Here is a 22,682-nt window from a genome sequence, read left to right as displayed (position 1 = left end):
GCACAGAAACAGGCCCTTCGGCCCAACTTGCCCCTGCCTGCCCACCTCCACTGGTCCCGTTTGCCTGTGTTCGCCCCATGTCCCGCTAAACATTTCCAATCCATGTATCTGTCCAAATATATTTTACATGTTGTTATAGTACCTGCTTCAGGGACCTCCTCCGGCAGCTTGTTCCATACACCCACCTGTGTGGAAAAGCTGTCTCTCAGATTCCCATTAAATCTTTAAATTGAAACAGTGGATTCAGGACAGGGAGTTGTGGCTCTGAGGGCGCTCAGCCTTTCCACTTCAACCACGCGAAAGACAAATGCAAGCGAAAGGAATATGAGAGCGAGTCATGCGTATATATTTGTGTGTGTATATAGAGTTGTGTGTGTGTGGATATGTGTTTGTGCGACTGTGTGTGTGCGTATATATATATATGTATTTACTTGTGTTTCTATAAATGTGTGTGCATATATATATATATATGTGTGTGTGTGTGTATATATATATATGTGTGTGTATATATATATGTGTGTGTGCATATATGTGTGTGTATAAATGTGTGTGTGTATGTATATTTATATATATTTGTGTACGTATGTGTGCATATATATTCGTGTGCGTGTGTATACACACACGGGAGCACCTCAAGGCTGCGTGCTCAGCCCCCTGCTGTACTCACTCTATACTCATGACTGCATAGCCGGACATAGTGCAAACTCCATCATCAAGTTCGTCGACGACACTACTGTTGTGGGACGAATCCCTGATGGGGACGAGTCAGAGTATAGAAGTGAGATCGACCTATTGACCAAATGGTGCCAGCACAATAACCTGGCCCTCAACACCAGCTAAACCATGGAACTGATTGTGGACTTTGGAAGGGGTAGGATAGGGACCCACAATCCCGTTTATATGGTGGAAAGAGTCAAGAAATTCCTGGGCGTGCATATTTCTGAAGATCTTTCCTGGTCCCAGCACACTGATGCAATTGTAAAGAAAGCACATCAGCGCCTCTACTTCCTGAGAAGATTACGGAGAGTCGGTTTGTCAAGGAGGACTCTCTCGAACTTCTACAGGTGCACAGTAGAGAGCATGCTGACCGGTTGCATCGTGGCTTGGTTCGGCAACTTCAACGTCCAGGAGCGGAAAAGAATGCAGAAAGTTGTGACCACTGCCCAGTACATCATTGGCTCTGACCTCCCCACCATCGAAGGGATCTATTGCAGTCACTGCCTCAAAAAGGCTGCCAGCATCATCAAGGACCCACACCATCCTGGCCACACACTCATCTCTCCACTGCCATCAGGTAGAAGGTACAGGAGCCTGAAATCTGGTACATCCAGGTTCATGAACAGCTGCTTCCCCACAGCCACCAGGCTATTAAACTCAACTCAAACAAACTCTGAACTATAACAGCCTATTGCACTTTATCTGTTTATTTATGTGTGTGTATATATATGGTCTATGCTATGTAGACACACTGAACTGTTCTGTATTTATGCTTACTATATGCTGTTGTGCTGCAGCAAGCAAGAATTTCATTGTCCTATCTGGGAGACATGACAACAAACTCTCTTGACTTGACTATATATGTGAGTGTGTGTATATATATGTGTGTGTGTTCCCCGGGGAGGGGGACCAGTGGCTGAGGATACAGCCACGGATGGAAGCTGGCAGAGAGCACAGTTGCAGAGTGGAGGATGCAGCTTCACCTCGCTGTTGTTACCATCAGTGTGTGGAGAGGGAACACACACGAGGTGTCCACGGGGACTCTGGAGACCGTCCGTGAATGCTGGTCGCCGCGGGAGGTCGAGTGTTTGTTGATAAAGTTGGCGTCATATTAATTTGATGAACTGTCAACATAGGCAGCCTTTGATTGTGTTAATATTGTATCTTTATTTTTAGTTTTTGAATAAAAGTATTTGTGTAATAAAAAATTTAAATATGTAACAAAACTCACCAACCCGTGCGCGCGCGCGTGATTATCACCTTAAATAACCCCAGGGGTACCCGTGACCACCACCTCTGGTCACCAGGACATGAAGGGCCGAATGGCCTGGACCTGCACCTGTTGTCTATTGTCTACCCAGAGCCGAAGGTTATGTACAGTGCGTGGCTCACCACTAGGGGCCGCCACAAGAGCTTTGTTGAGACTGGTGTAGGTGGGACATGTTGGCTGGTGTGGGCAAGTAGGGCCGAAGGGCCTGTTTCCACACTGTATCACTCTGTGACTAGTGTAGCTGGGACATGTTGGCCGGTGTGGGCAAGTTGGGCCGAAGGGCCTGTTTCCACACTGTATCACTCTGTGACTAGTGTAGATGGGGCATGTTGGCAAGTTGGGCAGAAGGGCCTGTTTCCACACTATCACTCTGTGACTAGTGTAGATGGGGCATGTTGGCTAGTATGGGCAAGTAGGGCCGAAGGGCCTGTTTCCACACTGTATCACACTAGTACTCTATGCGCCGCAGAAAGCATTTTATCTGTAGGAAGGAACTGCAGATGCAGGTTTACACTGAAGAAGGACACAGAATGCTGGAGTAACTCAGCGGGACAGGCAGCATCTATGGAGAGGAGGAATGAGTGACAGTTGAGAGCTGTGCACACAGCCCAGACCATCGCGCAAACCAACCTCCACTTCCATTGACTCTTAGCATTTAGTTTTTATGCACCACATATCTGGAACAAACTCCCAGTAAACTGCAGGTCTGCTGCAACTCTCAGCTCTTTTAAATCTAGACTGAAGACTTTTCTGTTTGCCGCTGCCTTTCAGTAAACAATACAATTTATTAATTACCTATATAGCACTGTAACTTCTATTCCTGGTTTTATTCAATTTTAAATATTTTATTTGATTGCTTTTAATTTAGTAATTATTTTAACTGAATAATCTAATAATCGTTTTACATCTAAATGTCATTTTATATGTGTTTCTTTCCAATGCTTATAATGTTTTATGTAAAGCACTTTGAATTACCTTGTTGTTGAAAGGTGCTATACAAATAAACTTGCCTTGCCTTAGTCATAGAGTGATACAGTATGGAAACAGTCCCTTCGGCCCAACTTGCCCACACCGGGCAACATGTCCCTTCTACACTAGTCCCACTTGCCTGCGCTTGGTCCATATCCCTCCAAATCTGTCCTATCCATGTACCTGTCTAACTGTTGCATAAACGATTGAATAGTCCCAGCCTCAACTACCTCCTCTGGCAGCTTGTTCCATACACCCACCATGTGTGAAAAGGTTACCCCTCAGATATCTTTTCCCCTTCACCTTGAACCTATGTCCTATGGTCCTCGATTCCCCTACTCTGGGCAAGAGACTCTGTGCATCTACCCGATCTGTTCCTCTCATGATTTTGTACACATCTACACTTCATGCTGCCTCGGCAAGGCCACATTTACATTCCCCCTGGTTTTATTTCCGCGCTCACTGGGGTTTTCACGACACGGAATTTGGGGATTAAATAGGAGCCGTTCGTTCAGCGCCGACCTGTTGTCCACCGGGTTTCTGCCCCACAGCCCCTGAGCCCGCTCCTGACGCCGGTCCCGGGACCCGACCCTTTTACACGCCCGGAGCTGAACTGGAGCAGATTCTCAGCCACTGGTTTTCATCCAAGGCCCAAAGAAAGGATAAAGTTTCTTCGTGAATTTATTCCCAGTGAAGGTGTGGAGATGGGAATTGGTGAATTGGTGTCCGCGTCGTAAAATGAAACTGTCCCGGACTTGTAACTGAGATAAACTCCCACCCTCCCGGGGATGGGACGGGCGGGGAGAGGGGATGGAGGGGATGTGACTGCATCAAACCCGCCATCCCACAGCTCGATGCTCCAGACTCCAGTCTCCGGGGTCAGTGTGACCACTCTCTTCCTCTCCTCCACAGACTCTGCGGCGACTCCCAGACTCCAGACTCGACTCCCCGCCACCTCCACCTCCCAGTAATGTCTCCCCGATGTGAATCCCTCCGATCCCAGCACCCACCACAAGCCTGTAAACCTCTTCCCGGTGTCAGGGAGACTCCTCACGGTCCGGATCCGTCTCACCCACTTCCGATCCTCAGACACCTCTAGCCACGGATGCGCTGTTTCCACATCCAGGGTGACGGAGACTGGGGGGGGAGAAGCAGAGAATCAGAGAGTCCCCGGGGGTCGGGGGGAGACTCGGGCAGCGGGGCCCCGGGACCGGGGGAGAGGCCGCTCGGCCTCAGGCACAGGCGGGCGGATAACTGGACGATATCCCGACGTTTTCCCACCCACCAACATCCCATGGATTAAAACATGTTTCACGGAGTTTCCTAATTGGGGTGGAAGTGGACGGGAAGCGGGAGAACGGTGAGAAATAAAAACAAACAGCTGGAGGAAGTCCGTGGGTCAGGCAACACACGTGGACACTTCTTCATTCTCATGCTTCCCTCTACTCCCTCCGTAGAGACAGGGGAAGGGGTACAGCAAAATACTTTACTCGTAATATACATATTCATATGTGTGTTGTGTACATACACGCACACACACACACACAGAATCACACACACACAGAATCACACACACACACAGAATCACATACACACACACACATACACACACACACACACAGGCTTGTTCACTTCACGGGCACAAATGCTTTTTGCTAAACTCAGATTGTTGCATAGAAACGTAGACAGTAGGTGCAGGAGTAGGCCATTCGGCCCTTCGAGCCAGCACCACCATTCAATGTGATCATGGCTGATCATCCAAAATCAGTACCCCGTTCCTGCCTTCTCCCCCATATCCATTGATTCCGTTAGCCCTAAGAGCTAAATCTAACTCTCTCCCGAAAGCATCCAGTGAATTGGCCTCCACTGCCTTCTGGGGCAGAGTATTTCACAGATTCACAACTCTCTGCGTGAAAACGTTTTTCCTCATCTCAGTCTTAAATGGCCTACCCATTATTCTTAAACTGTGACTCCTGGTTCTGGACTCCCCCAACATCGGGAACATTTTTTTCTGCATCTACCCTGTCCAATCCTTTAAGACTTTTAAAATGTTTCTACAAGATATCCTCTCATCCTTCTAAATTCCAGTAAATACAACCCTAGTCGACCCATTCTTTCATCATATGACAGTCCCACCATCCCGGGAATTAACCTGGTGAACCTACGCTGCACTCCCTCAATAGCAAGGATGTCGTTCCTCAAATTAGGAGAACAAAACTGCACACAATACTCCAGATGTGGTCCCACCAGGACAACTGCAGTAGGACCTCCTAAATGCCAGGGCGGCCACGGTGGTGCTGCTTTACATCGCTTGACCCGCCGCAGACCCTGGTTCAATCCCGACTATGGGTGCTGTCTGTGTGGAGTTTGTACGTTCTCCCCCGTGACCCGCGTGGGGTTTTCTCCTTCCTTCCACACTTCAAATACGTGCAGGAATGTAGTTTAATTGAATTGGTGTATGTGTAAATTGTCCCTAGTGGGTGTAGGATAGTATTAGTATGTGGGGATCGCTGGTTGGTGTGGAAAATGATCACCAATGCATCCACGATTTCTAAGGCCACCTCCTTGAGTACTCTGGGATGCAGACCATCAGGTCCTGGGGATTTATCTATCTTCAGTCCCAACAGTTTACCTAACACCATTTCCTGAATAATGTGGATTCCCTTCAGTTCCCCGCTCCCATTAGATCCTTGGTCCGCATGTATTTCTGGGAGATTGTTTGTGTCTTCCTTAGTGAAGACAAACCAATGTACCTGTTTAACTGTTCTGCCATTTCCTTGTTTCGCATTATAAATTCACCAGTTTCTGACTGTAAGGGGCCTACATTTGTGTTCACTAATCTTTTCCTCCTCACGTACCTGAAGAAGCTTTTACAGACAGTTTTTATATTTCCCGCAAGCTTTCTTTCATGTTCTATTTCCCCATCTTAATTAACCCCTTTGTCCTCTGTAGAATTCTAAATGTCCCCCAGTCCTCTGGTTTGCTGCTTCCGCTGGCCAATTTATATGCCTCTTCCTTGGATTTAACACTATCCTTCATTTCCCTCGTTAGCTACGGAAGAGTCACCTGCCCCATTTTATTTTTTCGCCAGACAGGGATGAACAATTTTTGTAGTTCATCCATGCGATCCTTAAATCTTTGCCATTCCATCTCCACGGTCAACCCTTTAAGTATCATTTGCCTGTCTATCAAGTATCATTTGACCCCCCTTCAGCTGTGACTAGATTAGTGAAGTAGTCTTTGAGATATAGGTTGGCACAGTATAATCCTCTTATCATGAGAGTACTTGTAGATACTTATAAGACAAAGTCTTGACTTAAGTTTCGGCTCTCGGACGGGAAATCTCAATATCATCACCCCACACACACACTCACCCACACACGCTCACACACACACACATTCATACACTCACGTACATCCTCATACAGTGGCTTGCAAAAGTTTTCATACCCCTTGAACTTTTCCACATTTTGTCATGTTACAACCACAAACGTAAATGTATTTTATTGGGATTTTATGTGATAGACCAACACAAAGTGGTGCATAATTGTGAAGTGGAAGGAAAATGATACATGGTTTTCACATTTTTTTACAAATAAAAAACTGAAAAGTGTGGCGTGCAAAAGTATTCAGCCCCCCTGAGTCAATACTTTGTAGAACCACCTTTCGCTGCAATTACAGCTGCAAGTCTTTTGGGGTATGTCTCTACCAGCTTTGCACTTCTAGAGACTAACATTTTTGCCCATTCTTCTTTGCAAAATAGCTCAAGCTCAGTCAGATTGGATGGAGAGCGTCTGTGAACAGCAATTTTCAAGTCTTGCCAGAGATTCTCAATTGGATTTAGGTCTGGACTTTGACTGGGCCATTCTAACACATGAATATGCTTTGATCTAAACCATTCCATTGTAGCTCTGGCTGTATGTTTAGGGCCGTTGTCCTGCTGGAAGGTAAACCTCCGCCCCAGTCTCAAGTCTTTTGCAGACTCTAACAGGTTTTCTTCCAAGATTGCTCTGTATTTGGCTCCATCCATCTTCCCATCAACTCTGACCAGCTTCCCTGTCCCTGCTGAAGAAAAGCATCCCCACAGCATGATGCTGCCACCACCATGTTTCACAGTGGGGATGGTGTGTTCAGGGTGATGTGCTGTGTTAGTTTTCCGCCACACATAGCGTTTTGCATTTAGGCCAACAATTTCAATTTGGTCTCATCTGACCAGAGCACCTTCCTCCACATGTTTGCTGCGTGCCCCACATGGCTTGTGGCAAACTGCAAACGGGACTTCTTATGGTTTTTTTCAACAATGGCTTTCTTCTTGCCACTCTTCCATAAAGGCCCGATTTGTGGAGTGCACGACTAATAGGTGTCCTGTGGACAGATTCTCCCACCTGAGCTGTGGATCTCTGCAGCTCCTCCAGTTACCATGGCCTCTTGGCTGCTTCTCTGATCAATGCTCTCCTTGCCCGGCCTGTCAGTTTAAGTGGACGGCCAGTCTTGGTAAGTTTGCAGTTGTGCCATACTCTTTCCATTTTCGGATGATGGATTGAACAGTGCTCCGTGAGATGTTCAAAGCTTGGGATTTTTTTTATAACCTAACCCTGCTTTAAACTTCTCCACAACTTTATCCCTGACCTGTTTGGTGGTTCCCTGGGCTTCATGATGCTACTTGTTCACTAATGTTCTCTAACAAACCTCTGAGGCCTTCACAGAACAGCTGTATTTATACTGAGATTAGATTACACACAAGTGGACTCTATTTACTAATTAGGTGACTTCTGAAGGCAATTGGTTGCACTGGATTTATTTAGGGGTATCAAAGTAAAGGGGGTTGAGTACTTTTAAAAAAATGAGAAAACCATGTATCATTTCCCTTCCACTTCACAATTATGTGCCACTTTGTGTTGGTCTATCACATAAAATCCCAATAAAATACATTTACGTTTGTGGTTGTAACGTGACAAAATGTGGAAAAGTTCAAGGGGTATGAATACTTTTGGAAGCCACTGTATATACACAACACACACACTCACGCACACACACTCACACAGACTCGCTCAAACGCGCTCGTGCACACCACACATACACACTCACGCACACCCACACATACACACTCACACACATTCACACACACTCACCCACATAAAAACACACTCACGCACACACATGCACACCACACACACTCACACACATATATACACAACACAAGCTCACGCACACCCATTCACACACACACACGCACATTCACACATATACACACCACACACATTCACACACACCCACATATATACACAACACAAGCTCACACACACACACCCACATATATACACAACACAAGCTCACACACACACACCCACATATATACACAACACAAGCTCACACAAACACCCACACACACACCCACATATATACACAACACAAGCGCACACACACACACACAGACACTCGCTCAAACACGCTCGCGCACACAACACACACACACCCACATACACACACACACCCACATACACACACAACACAAGCTCACGCACACACAACACACACACATATACGCACACACACCACACACATACACTCACACACCACACATACACACCACACACACACCACACACATACACACCACACACATACACTCAGACGCACGCACACACACGCACATATACACACTCACACACGCACATATACACACCAAACACTCACGCACACCCACATATATACACAACACAAGCTCACGCACACACTCACATTCATACACGCACGCACACTCACTCAAACATGCTCACTACACACACAGACGCACACATATACACACTACACACACATACACACCACACTCACATGCGAACACGCACACACACACAGCACATACGCACACACACAAACCAAGATCTTACCTTGGTGGCCTCGTATCCTTTTCCACCCTGAAAACAGAAACAACAAACAAGACTGATATGAAGAGGGTACACAAAATTGCTGGGGAAATTCAGCGGGTGCAGCAGCATCTATGGAGCGAAGGAAATATGCGACGTTTCGGGCCGAAACCCTTCTTCAGGCTGATATGAAGAGAACTGTCTGTAATCTAATCTCCAATTAATTTTATAGCAAGAAGCTCCTGATAGACCCCGTGCAGTATCACTACATACAGTCCATAGCAGGGACGTGTGGTCAAGGGAGGCAGACCCGTACCTGTCACACTCCCAATGAAAATAGCTGTTAAGAAAAGTAAGAAAATAATAACAAAATAAAATATAAATATTTTTTCACTGATCTGTGTTAAAAATGTCATTTCTATATGAATCGAATCATTTTTTATAGTCAACATCACGACGAGCTGAGCCTCCTCTGATTGCGCCACCACTCAGAAACTGTATGGAGCGCGGGCAATAAGCATGTGCCTGTTACTATCTCTATGTCTGTCACCAATGTAATGCGTGTAAAACCCCTTCATTTTACTTCGGAGTCACGTGAGTGACTACGTGAAGAGCCCGCTCAGCACGCATGCGCGCCATTTTACGTTCAGCAGTGCAACAGCGGCCGCAGCGGGAGTCAGCCGCTCCCGCTACAGTTTAAAAGACGGACTGTCAGGTAAGTTACTCTGAGGTCGGTTTTCTTTTGGCAAGGAGAGCCTTCTGCTTTGTTTCCACAGCATGAATATGAACAAGAAAAGGCTCTTGAAGAAATCCGTTCCCCGCTCGACTCCAACGGAGGAGCGTTCCATCAGTGGGGGGCAGGAGGCGGTAGGACCGCTAACCGGGCGCTCCGCCATCCCCGACACCGGGCCGAGCCCAGTCCCGCTAGCGCCTGAGCAGCGGACTAGATGCAAAGCCACCAGGAAGACCATCCGGCCGGTGGTTTCCGATTCGTCGGACGGGGACGTCTCACCACCCGCTCGGGGGAGAGACAGCCGCTTGAGCCGCTTGGAGCGGCTCCTGGAGCAGGTGCTCCAGCGAGAATCGCTGCGTGAGGGGCGCTCTCGTAGGGGGAGTTCAGGCACTCCCTCCACAGTGCCTTGTGCACTGGCCATCGCTTCCCCCTCATCCGAGGGCAGCTTTGGCGACCAGGGCTGGGCTGGTCAGGAAGAGGGGATGCTGGCTGAAGAAGTCGGGAGTATGCCAGGGGTGCAGGAACAGGAAGAGCTGCTGGGTGTGGTGGACTGCTACGCGGCAGCCCCACGTGCAGGAAGGCCATTAGAGCCTAAACTAGCGGCCAGCATTAACCACCTTTCCAACAGGCCCCTACAGGAGCAGGTGGTTAATGAGGTCTTAGAATTATACACAGCTCCTGAAAATTGTGAATCACTCAAAGTGCCGGCTGTCAACAGCCAAATCTGGGGGCACGTTGGGACAAATATTCAAAATCAGGAGCTGAAACTGCAGCAGATCCTCAGGCTCCTGACGTCAGCCATCACATCATTTGCTCGTTCTGTGGACAATACAGAAAAGTCAAGGATATGGAAGAGGCCTCTAAAACTTCGGTCTCATGAGGGCAGGCCCCGGGACGAGCAAACCCAAAACAACAATACCCAAGCGGCAGAGCCCCATCGCGTCCACCAGTCCGTTGTCTACCCTATGGGACTGGTGAAAGCTCGGGGTCCGCATATCACCACCGAAGTCTTTTTTAGACCAAGGCTCAGAGCGGACCACATGGAAAATGCAACCACCCGCAAACATCACCCGCCACGCCAGACAACGCGCAAGACTCGCTGGTCTGGGCAGAGACAGAAGAAACACCCATGACCATGGAGGTAGGTGGGTCTGGTTCCAACCAGCATATAGAAAGTAGGGGCGCAATATTAACAGGGGGGAGATTACACCTGTTTAAGGAAGCATGGGAGTCTGTCACGAGTGACAAGTATATACTCAATAGCATTAGTGGATACAAATTACAATTTATACTAGAAAAATTGCCACCAGTTCAACATTCACCCCAGAGGGTCTTTTCCCTCTCAGTTAAAGATAACGAGAGGGACAAGCTGAATTGGTGAGACTAATCACTAAGGGTATCGTTGAAAAAACAAACATGAACCCTTGGAATTTGTGTCAATATATTCACTAAAACTAAAAAAGATGGTGGGTGTCGCATCATCATTGACTTAACTTCACTAATATGTTTGTTAAATATGTACATTTCAAAATGGAAACGTTTCTTACTGCCAAACAACTGATTTCCAAAGGATACTTCATGGCAAGCATTGACCTCAAAGATGCTTACTATTCAGTACCCATTCACAAGGATCATCGCAGATACCTGAAATTTACCTGGATGGGGCAGCAATGGCAGTTTAAAGCATTACCCAATGGGTTAACATCAGCCACAAGATTATTCACCAAGATACTAAAACCAGCCCTGGCAATATTAAGAAGACAAAAACATATTGTCATGGCATATCTTGATGATATCTTACTAGTAGGCAAGACCATGGAATTGGCTATATCAGCTACCAAACAGTTGTTCGAAACCTTGGGATTTGTCTTACATCCAGATAAATCTAAGTTGAAGCCATCCACAACCATGGACTACTTGGGCTTCACAATTAACTCAGCCCACATGTCTGTAACTTTGCCAAAAGACAAAACAACTGAATTGGCATAATCATGCAACAATTTAATGGTCAACGAGCGACCAACGATTCGACAAGTAGCAAGAGTAATTGGGGAAAATGGTAGCAGCATTTCCGGCTACACAATTTGAACCTTTGCACTATCAAAACTTACAAAGAGCAAAGGTACAGGCACTAAAACGACATGCAGGTCATTATGATCGTATCATGAAATTACCCACTGAAGCAATATCAGAACTACAGTGGTGGGCAGAAAACGTTGGCATAGTTTCAGCCCTATCATCATCATTAACCCTACTTTAGTTATCCAAACAGATGCCAGTGCTCAAGGCTGGGGAGCGACTAACTCCATATCCAGCACAGGTGGTAGATGGACTAACCTAGAGTCATCATTACTACTTACACTGGGCATTAACTATCTAGAGATGTTGGGTGCCTTTTATGGTTTAAAGCATATGCATCCAATATGCATCACTTGCATGTTTGGTTACAAATAGACAATACTACGGTGGTGGCCTACATTAACCATATGGGCGGCATAAAATCGATATCATGCGACAAATTGGTCAACACAATTTGGCAATGGTGTGTTGAAAGACATATTTGGCTATCAGCAACTTACCTGCCAGGTAAGCTAAATACAGTGGCAGACACCAGGTCACGCAAATTTAATGACAACACCGAATGGATGTTAAACCCCAAAGTGTTTGCAAAAATTATTAAGCAATATGGCACGCCAGATATCGACCTATTTGCATCAAGGCTCAATCACCAGGTACCTATGTATGTCGCTTGGGAACCAGACCCTGAGGCAGCAGCGGTAGATGCGTTCGCGCTGGATTGGGGAAATTTCTTCTTCTATGCATTTCCTCCCTTCTGCCTCATCAGCCGGGTACTACACGAAATACAAATGGACTCTGCTTCAGGTATTTGATAGTACCCGACTGGCCTACACAGCCATGGTTCCCATTACTCCACGACATGGTTGTTGAAACCCCGATGATATTTCCCAGTAACCCAGAATTATTAACACACCCAGTGTCTGGCATAAGCCACCCGTGCCAGGGAAACAATCAAACTCCTGGGTTGCAGATTTTGAAAAGACCGTTACTGGGACTGGGATTGTCAGAAAAAACCGTCAACACCATGTCAGCATCCCTCCGAACATCCACAAGAAAACAGTACTTGTCCAGCATCAAAAAGTGGGAGAAGTACTGCTTGGATACAGTGACCACCTAATCAACCGCTACAGTCACCAACGTACTGGAATTCCTGGCGAGCCTTCACCACGATGAAGGACTCAGCTACAGTGCCATCAACACAGCTAGAAGTGCCCTGTCTGCCTACTTAAAACAAGCTCCAGGACAACAGGCCATGGGGTCCTACCTGCTGGTGATCAAACTAATGAAGGGTATTTACAACTTTAACCCCCTAGACCAGGTACACCCATATATGGGATGTCAGTGTGGTCCTGACATACCTCAGGGGATGGCCACCAGCCAGATCCCTCAACCTGGAACAATCTACGCTCAAAACACTCATGTTGATGGCATTTGTATCTGCACAGAGGGTCCAGTCACTACACCTATTGCGACTGGACAACATGATCACAGCTCCAGACCAGATCGCTTTCATTATCCAGGGACTGATCAAACAGAGCAGACCAGGAACACCTAATCCAGTCGTTGAACCCGCCAGAACCACGGTTATGTGCCATGACCCACCTAATGTCCTACATAGACACAACCAAAAATATTCGAGGGAGTGAAAAAGCCTTATGGGTCAGTCATAAAAAACCTTATGGTCGGGTGATGAGCCAAACCATTTCGAGATGGCTCAAGCAGGTGCTAAAATCTGCTGGGATAAACACTAACATGTACAAATCTCACTCCACCAGGGCAGCATCCACGTTGATGGCCAAAAGAATGGACGTGCCTATAGACCACATCCTGGCTACAGCAGGATGGTCGGAAGAAAGTACGTTCCGAACTTTTATAATAAGCCGTTGGCAAAACCTACTTTATTTGCAGAAATTTTTTTACAGACTGCAAATATTTAATTTAAGCCAAGGGGAGCAATTTAATTTCTTTCTTGTTATTGTTAATAAATACCGTTGTGTTTTTCTACAAACAGATTCATTGGTTGATTACGATAACACACTTCCTCCCTCAAGGACTTCGGCAGTGAGTGAAGTAATAACTGTTACACGGTTTGAAATCACAGAGCTTTAAAATCTTCACGTAGTCACTCACGTGACTCCGAAGTAAAATAGTAAGATTAAACGAGAACTTACCAGTTGAAGTTTGATCTGTATTTTATGAGGAGTTACGATGAGGGATTACGTGCCCTCTGCTCCCACCCTCAATAATATGGGTCAAACTGATAACTGATCTCCTTTTCTTTACTATGTTTATTTCAATAACTGTGTCTGTCTGCGATTCCACACCGCTGCTTTGAAGTATGGCGCGCATGCGTGCTGAGCGGGCTCTTCACGTAATCCCTCATCGTAACTCCTCATAAAATACAGATCAAACTTCAAACTGGTAAGTTCTCGTTTAATCTTACTATTACATGTCCTCACCTTCCATAGTCCAGGTACCTTATTTCACGTATAAATATATTACATTTGTGCTCGCTGCTCTCACATAAAACTGTAATAAAAGCACCAGGGGAGGCAGGGATCACATCTGCCTCACAAGGGGGCGTGTCTCCCTCCACGTTAGCGAGCTTCAGCAGTCGGGGAACGTGGCGGCCCGGGGCTGCTCTTGGTGTTGTTACCGATTAGATCCCTCGAATTATCAGAGCCAAGACATCACTGGGCCGCCATGAAGAAGCGGCAATGGTGCGGGGTTCAGCGGCGGCTGTCAGAATGGGGAAGCTGTGGGTTATAACGTGCCATCGTTCCTCTCTCCCTTCTCTCTCTCTCTCCCTTCTCTTCTCTCTCCCTCCCTCCACCCCTCTCTCTCCTCGGGGAGATGCGGTGACCAATACAAGCAGGGCCGGGCCACTGACACTATCCAGTGCCTCCCCAGTCATTGACCTCACCGCACGTCACTGGTCCATAGGTGATAATTGTGCTGCAAGTGAATGTTGCACTTGTGTGTGTGTGTGTGTATGTGTGTGTGTGTGTGTGTGTGTGTGTGTGTGTGCGTGCGTGTGCGTGAGCGTGTGTGTGTGCGCGCGAGTGTGTGTGCGTGTGTGTGTGCGCGCGAGTGTGTGTGTGTGTGTGTGCGTGTGTGTGAGCGTGTGTGTGCGTGCGTGAGTGTGTGTGCGTGTGAGCGTGTGTGCGCGTGTGTGTGAGCGCGAGTGTGTGTGAGCGTGAGTATGTGCGTGTGTATGTGCGAGTGTGTGTGTGTGTTAGTGAGTGTGTGGTCGTGTGTATGTGCATGTGTTAGTGTGAGTGTGAGTGTGTGTGTGTGCATGTGTTCGTGAGTGTGTGTGTGTGTGTGTTAACGAGTGTGTGTGTGTGTGCGTGTGTGTGCGTGTGTGTGTGTGTGTGTGTGTGTGTGTGTGTGTGTGTGTGTGTGTGTGTGTGTGTGTGTGTGCGTGTGTGTGTTAGTGAGTGGGTGTGAGTGTGTGTGAGTGTGTGTGAGTAACATACCTGACTGAACAAAGGTTGCCCATTGTCCTATAAAGAAACAGGAAAGATAAGCCATGAATAAAGTACATCAGAACACGCATCAGTGATCAAAGGCACAGTTTGCTTCAGGGACACCATTCAGGACTCCAGCAACAGATTAAAGTCGCTAGACTGTGTTTAATCTCCCACTGTGTGAATCCCTCCGTGTGTTGCCGTGCTGTGTCACGGTGTAGGTACATCCCGTGCCCATCACTGTGCTCCGGTCCCTAATGTACCCACTGACAGCTGTGACCCAGTGGGGAAGTCACTGAGGAGGGGGATATATGTATCCTGGTCCCACAGCTGGGACCACATTCTGCATTCTGGGATTCTTCCCTGTACTCTACATGTTGGACGTATATGGCTTGATCTGACTCATGTATAATATGGTGACACAGCCAACATATTCTCACTGTGCCTGAGTACAAGGGGCAATAATAAACCAATGATCGACACAACATGCTGGAGTAACTCAGAGGAACAGACAGCATCTCTGGGGAGAAGAAATGGGTGACGTTTAGGTTCGAGACCCTTATTCCAAATAGGGGTTTAGATGGATTAGGTAGAGCTAAGGGGAAGATGCAGAGTGCAGAATATAGTTCTCAGCATTGTAGCACATCAGTTCCACAGACAAAGTCCAATGTCCACAATGGGGTAGAGGTGAATCGGACAGTACCCTAGCTTATGGAAGGGCCATTTAGATGTCTGATAACAGAGGGAAAGAAGCTGTTCCTGAGTCTGGTGGTGCGCGCTTTCACGCTTCTGTACCTTCTGCCGGACGGGAGCAGGGAGAAGAAGGAATGATCAGAGTCGGACAAATCTTTGATTATGTTGGCAGCTTTTCCAAGGCAGCGTGAAGTGTAGATGGAATCAATGGTGGGGAGTGTGGTGTGTGTGGGACAGGGCTACATCTACAATGGTGGGGAGTGTGGTGTGTGTGGGACTGGGCTACATCTACAATGGTGGGGAGTGTGGTGTGTGTGGGACTGGGCTACATCTACAATGGTGGGGTGTGTGGTGTGTGTGGGACTGGGCTACATCTACAATGGTGGGGAGTGTGGTGTGTGTGGGACTGGGCTACATCTACAATGGTGGGGGTGTGGTGTGTGTGGGGACTGGGCGACATCTACAATGGTGGGGGAGTGTGGTGTGTGGGGACTGGGCTACATCTACAATGAGTGGGGGTACGTGTGGATGTGTGTGGGACTGGGCTACATCTACAATGGTGGGTGGTGTGTGTGTGTGGGATGGGATACATCTACAATGGGGGGAGTGTGTGTGTGTGGGACTGGGCTACATCTACAATGGTGGGGAGGTGTGGTGTGTGTGGGACTGGGCTACATCTACAATGGTGGGGAGTGTGGTGTGTGTGGGACTGGGCTTAATCTACAATGGTGGGGAGTGTGGTGTGGTGGGACTGGGCTACATCTACAATGTGTGGGGAGTGTGGTGTGTGTGGGACTGGGCTACATCTATATCTTTCAGTAATTACGATCTCGGCTAGACAGGCTGAATCTCCTCAGTCTCCTAAGCAAGTGGAGACATTGGGTGACATATTGGCTGTTGATTCTCTGATCTTGGTCCACAACAGATCACTGTGAATATTAACACCGAGATACATGAGGCTCTCACCCACTTGTACTTCGGCAACATTGATGCTGATTGGGGCTTGTACACCAGCGGCATTCCTGAAATTAACGCACAGACACGCACGCCTTCAGGATGTGGGAGGAAACCGGAGCACCCGGAGGAAACCCGTCACAGGGAGAACATGCAAACTCCACACAGACAGCACCCGAGGTCAGGATCGAACCCTCGTCTCTGGCACTGTGAGATATCAATTCTCCCAGCAGCGCCACTGTGTGGCCATTCATTCTCATTTGTGAATATTTCTAGACTAAATTCTTACCATTTTCTACGATGGATTTGCGCCGTTCCAGCTCTGGAAGGAGAAACCAGTGTTACATTTGAACAATGAGCATCAGAGACAATGACTATCAGAGTCACAGGTCAATCCAACAAGGCTGGAAATAAGTGCAGAACAATGAGGGAAGTTCCGCGCGGGTCAGGCAGCTACAGTGAGGAACAGAATTCCTGGTTCACATTGACAGGGTCTCATCAGGCCTGGACAATGTCAGATGGTGACAGGTGTGACACAAGTGTAGCGGGAAAACAAATGTTGTGTAAGATATGAATGGCAGGAGAGGGGAATGACGAGGAACGGATCAGGTGAATAAATACACTGTGGATCCGGGGACGTTTCAATCATTCACCCACGACCAACAGTTGTTGTAGGTAAATGTGAACGGTGATTATTGTGTGTAACGGTTGTGGACAATGTTGAATCGGGAAGCTGCGAGATGCCGGGTTCAACGGCAGGCAGTCCCCCAGCCTCTGCTCAGCCTCATTAGATCAGTGCAGGAGAGCGAGGGAGAGCTCACACTGGGACGGGACACACAATGAAAGTGACAAGTGAGTGAAAGCTCAGGTTGACAACGGGGAAGTGAACAGAGATGTTGATCCAAATGATCACCTCATCTGTGATCCGTCTCTCCACAGTGGAGATCAAATACAGGAAACAGAGACACGTCCAAGTGTCTCTGTGTCTGGTTACATCTCCTCCCACGGCACCGCCTCATACACACACACACACACACACATACACACACACGCACACACACACACACACACACACACACACACGCACACACACACACACACGCACACACACACGCACACACACACACACACGCACACACACGCACGCACACACACAAACACACACGCACACACGCACACACACACACACGCACACACACACACACACGTCACACACACACACACACACACACACACACACACACGTCACACACACACACACACACACACACGTCACATCTGCCCCTTTACCCCATTATCCCCACCTCCCGGGACACTGATACTCTGTCCAGGGGCAACAGTTACCGCTGGAAGGTGGAAGCCCCGCGCAGAGTGCTCTGGTTTTCCACTGAAGTTACAGTGGGAATCTGGGAGAATCCCGCCCGGATTTCCTGACCTACATCTTACGCTGTTGTTTAACGTACCTTTAATGCGTCTGTTTTGTTTCACGTTCCAGTAAATCACAGCAACGTGGGCGGCAATGAGAAGACAAATGGTGAGGACCAGCGGCAGGACCCAGTCAGGAACTCCAGGGAAGATATCATCTGCAGAATGAAGACAGTGAACGGCGCATATAGTAAACTGTCTTTAAAAATCAGTGATCATTTCCCCACAGAAGTGAGATGTGGATAAATCATCACTGGGAAACATGTGAGCACCTCAGTGAGCATTCTGGACAGTCGGGGTTTCAATGGAATGTAAATCACCTTTATACTTCAATGATCAAACAGCAACATTTACAAACCTGATATTTTAACAATTGCCTCACGTTGTATGTTTAATCGTCTGCTCCGGACAACACACTTGAACTTGTTTGTTGATTGCCTCATTACTGTCACGTTGCGCTCCACATTTACAAGACCTTCCGTATCTTCATGGTACGTTGTTTCAGCTTGTGGTAAAACCTGTCCATCCTCACCGATCCACAGCATCTCTGGTCCAGGATACCATCCACTGGACTTACACACGAGCTGGATTCCATCTCCCTGGTATCCCTGCAACCGAATACGGATCAAACTCCCCAAAGCTGCATCAGTGACAGATGTAGAAATAACAATAGTCAGGAAGAATAGCAACTTGGACCATACAGCATTTTGTTCAAGTACTCAAACCTCTTGCAACAATACTTATACAATTTCTAATTATTTCTAGTTCCAATGGAAAGTCATTGAGCAGAAATGCCAACTCTGCTTCTCTCTCCCCAGATGCTGCCTGACCTGCAGAATGTTTTCATCATTTCGGTAATTAAATCCAGGCTGAAGTGACAGGGTAAACGGCTGGAACCTGGATAGTGAGGTGGAACGGAGGTATCTGGGGGTCCAAGTATCTGGCCACCTGGAAGTAGCACTCATGGTCAATATTGGGAAATTTGAAGTCATCCTCCACAACCAACCAATATTCACCTTGAATGCCTCTGGGGCAAGGACTTAGATGTGGCAGCATTTGTTTGATACATCTAGGAAGGGTTTCCTGACACACTAGGCAGTTAATACATCGCTCGGTGGGATTATACTTGACCTTGATTTGGGAAATGAGCGCAACGAGGTGGAGTTTCAAAGGGAGAGTATATATATGTATATATATATATATATGTGTGTACATATATGCTGCATATGGCAAGTACATTTTTCCTTCAGTAAGGAGACAAAGACTGTACACTGTGCCCCAGGTGAGATCTCAACAACATCCTGTACAACTGTGATGCATCTTCCCGACATCCATTCTCCATTCCCCTCAATGAAAAACACTGGGACAGATGTGATGGAACTCCAGTTAAATACATTCCCATGGCTGCCCTTCATTTACTCAAAGGTAGATAAAAATGCTGGAGAAACAGCGGGTGAGGCAGCATCTATGGAGCGAAGGAAACAGGCAACGTTTCGGGATGAAACCCTTTCTCCATTTACTCAAGTTACTTCTCAATATAAACATTACAACAGCAGCAAGTTCTTAATTATGTAATTATAAATCAACATTGTTGAGTGAACGCTCTTTACAATCTCTTCGTTTTACATTTATCGTCAATCATCGGTGTTTTACTTACTCACCTCGAACTTGTAGTTGAGCTGGAGAACCTTCATACTCGGTTCCCACTGTAACTGAACATGTATATTCCCCTTCATCAAACCTTCTTACGTTCTTTATTCTGAGGGAAATGTTCCCTTTGGTCACTTCATCTTTAAACAGTTCGGCCCTTGCTCTGTAATCCTGGTGTTGAGCGAGGGTGTCATTGTGTCCATGTCTGTACACAAGGACGGGCGAGATGAGACCTGTCTTCCTCCACTGCAGGACCATGTCGCTGGTCAATATATCTGGTACAAGCTGACATTCCAACACCACATCTCCACCTACAGTGGCTACAGAACCGTACACAGGTACAATAACGAGAAATTCACCTGCGGGTCAATTCAAATAATTGGAAATATAATTATTTAAGGAATCAATAAAGATAATCCCTTATTGAAGGTCGAGTCGCAGGTACATAAGGTGGTCAAAAAGGCTTTTGGCTCTTTGGCCTTCATCAGTCAGAGTATTGAGTACAGAACTTGCAGTTGTATAAGACGTTGGTGAAACCGCATTTAGAATATTGTGTTCAGTTCTGGTCACCAGGTTATAGGAAATATATTGTCAAGCTTGAGAATCTTCAGAAAAGATTTACGAGGATGTTGCCAGGACTAGAGGGTGTGAGCTATAGGGAGAGGTTGAGTAAGCTAGGTCTCTATTCCATGGAGCGCAGCAGGATGAGGGGAGATCTTATAGAGGTGTACAAAATCATGAGAAGAATAGATCGGGTAGACGCACAGAGTCTTTTACCCAGAGTAGGGGAATCGCAGACCACAGGACATAGGTTCAAGGTGAAGGGGAAAAGATTTAATAGGAATTCGAGGGGTAACATTTTCACACAGAGGGTGGTGGATGTATGGAACAAGCTGCTAGAGGAGGTAGTTGAGCCTGGGACTATCAAACCTTTTAAGAAACAGTTCGACAGGTACATGGATAGGACAGGATAGGTTTAGAGGGATATGGACCAAGCGCAGGCAGGTGGGACTAGTGTAGATGGGACATTGTTGGCCGGTGTGGACAAGTTGGGCCAAAGGGCCTGTTTCCACACTGTATCACTCTATGACTAGTGTAGATGGTACATAAGGTGGTCAAAAAGGCTTTTGGCTCTTTGGCCTTCATCAGTCAGAGTATTGAGTACAGAACTTGCATTTGTATAAGACATTGGTGAAACCGCATTTAGAATATTGTGTTCAGTTCTGGCCACCAGGTTATAGGAAAGATATTGTCAAGCTTGAGAAACTTCAGAAAAGATTTACGAGGATGTTGCCAGGACTAGAGGGTGTGAGCTACAGGGAGAGGTTGAGTAGACTGGGTCTCTATTCCATGGAGCGCAGGAGGATGAGGGGAGATCTTATAGAGGTGTACAAAATCATGAGAGGAATAGATTGGGTAGATGCACAGAGTCTTTTACTCAGAGTAGGGGAATCGAGGACCACAGGACATAGGTCTGAAGAAGGGTTTCGGCCCGAAACATCGCCTATTTCCTTCGCTCCATAGATGCTGCTGCACCCGCTGAGTTTCTCCAGCGATTTTGTGTACCTTAGATGGGACATTGTTGGCCTGTGTGGGCGAATTGGGCCGAATGGCCTGTTTCCATGCTGTATCACTCTATGACTATGTCTCTAATGGGGTTAGGGAGGGAGAGATAGATCAGCCATGATTGAATGGCGGAGTAGACTTGGGTGGAATGGCCTTAATCTGCTCCTATCACTAATAACCTTATAATTCAGGGATGAAGCCAGGATATGAACATTTTCACTGGTTGTCCACGATTATTTTTTTACATAACATTGGGGCCTCAACACCAATCCCCGTGGGACACCACTCCTTCCATCTTGCCACCCAGAGAGAAAAATGATCAGCATCCACTCTCTGCTTCCTGCTATCCTGATTATCCACAAAAATGAAGTTGCCTCCTACGCCTGCAGTTCCCATCATCGCTCACAGAGGGAGGAAGCACCTCCTACCTGATCGTATTAAGTGATGTGGACAACAGCATTAAAATGAATGATTTTAAAATATGAATCTTCTGACTCCATGAAGCCCCCTCCATGAGATAAATAAATAGAAATCAGACCAGATGTTGTGGTCATTACCGTGGGCTGAGCTGAGGATCCCATTCAGTAACAACACAGCGCAGTGAACCACTCCCATCCCAGTGGAGGGGTCAGTGCCTGAGGGAGAGAGAGAGAGAGAGAGAAGTGTTAGACAGACCCGTGATGGGCACGAAGCTGTCACCCCCCCCCCTCCCCCTCCATCCCCGCTGCTGATGTCCACCACCCCCACTCACTGTTGACCAGGGGGTGAAAGGTCACACCTTGTGCAGGGTGAAAGGTCACACCTTGTGCGGGGTGAAAGGTCACACCTTGTGCGGGGTGGCCGAGGGCAACCGGTGGCCAAAGGACTCCAGGCTCCGCACCGGGACCCCGGCTCCCTTTACAATCTGCTCCTTGAGTCTCCCGTCACGGAGGCCGGGTCTGGGACAAACCTCTCCCGGGAATTTCAAGTCTCAGTTTCGCCCTGTCAATAGACAATATAGAACAGACAATAGGTGCAGGAGGAGGCCATTCAGCCCTTCCAGCCAGCACCACCATTCAATATGATCATGGCTGATCATCCCCAATCAGTACCCCGTTCCTGCCTTCTCCCCATATCCCCTGACTCCGCTATCTTTAAGCTCTCTCTTTAAAGCATCCAGAGAACCGACCTCCACCGCCCTCTGAGGCAGAGAATTCCACAGACTCACAACTCTCTGTGAGAAAAAATGTTTCCTCATCTCCGTTCTCAAGGCTTACTCCTTATTCTTAAACTGTGGCCCCTGGTCCTGGA

At 47.3% G+C, this 22,682-nt stretch overlaps 1 protein-coding gene and 1 long non-coding RNA gene across 2 annotated transcripts in view; both read right to left on the bottom strand.

The window, feature by feature from the left end:
- The window catches only part of LOC116990070 (butyrophilin subfamily 1 member A1-like), a gene marked incomplete at its 3' end in the record, with an annotated part of 338,852 nt that overhangs the window by 275,016 nt on the left and 41,154 nt on the right, over positions 1 to 22,682 (bottom strand). The gene's annotated exons all lie outside the window — the stretch shown is intronic.
- Positions 4,084 to 22,682, bottom strand: part of LOC116990086 — a 29,442-nt gene continuing 10,843 nt past the window's right edge. Inside the window, exons 2-4 of the long non-coding RNA XR_004416406.1 lie at positions 17,041 to 17,073; positions 8,847 to 8,873; positions 4,084 to 4,093 (exon numbers count right to left, since the gene is read on the bottom strand). This is a non-coding gene — a long non-coding RNA (uncharacterized LOC116990086). The remainder of the gene's footprint in view (positions 4,094 to 8,846; positions 8,874 to 17,040; positions 17,074 to 22,682) is intronic.

This window comes from Amblyraja radiata, chromosome 30 (assembly GCF_010909765.2).
Source record: "Amblyraja radiata isolate CabotCenter1 chromosome 30, sAmbRad1.1.pri, whole genome shotgun sequence".
Taxonomy (NCBI): Eukaryota; Metazoa; Chordata; class Chondrichthyes; order Rajiformes; family Rajidae; genus Amblyraja; species Amblyraja radiata.
This window is presented reverse-complemented; position numbering and strand designations above follow the sequence as displayed.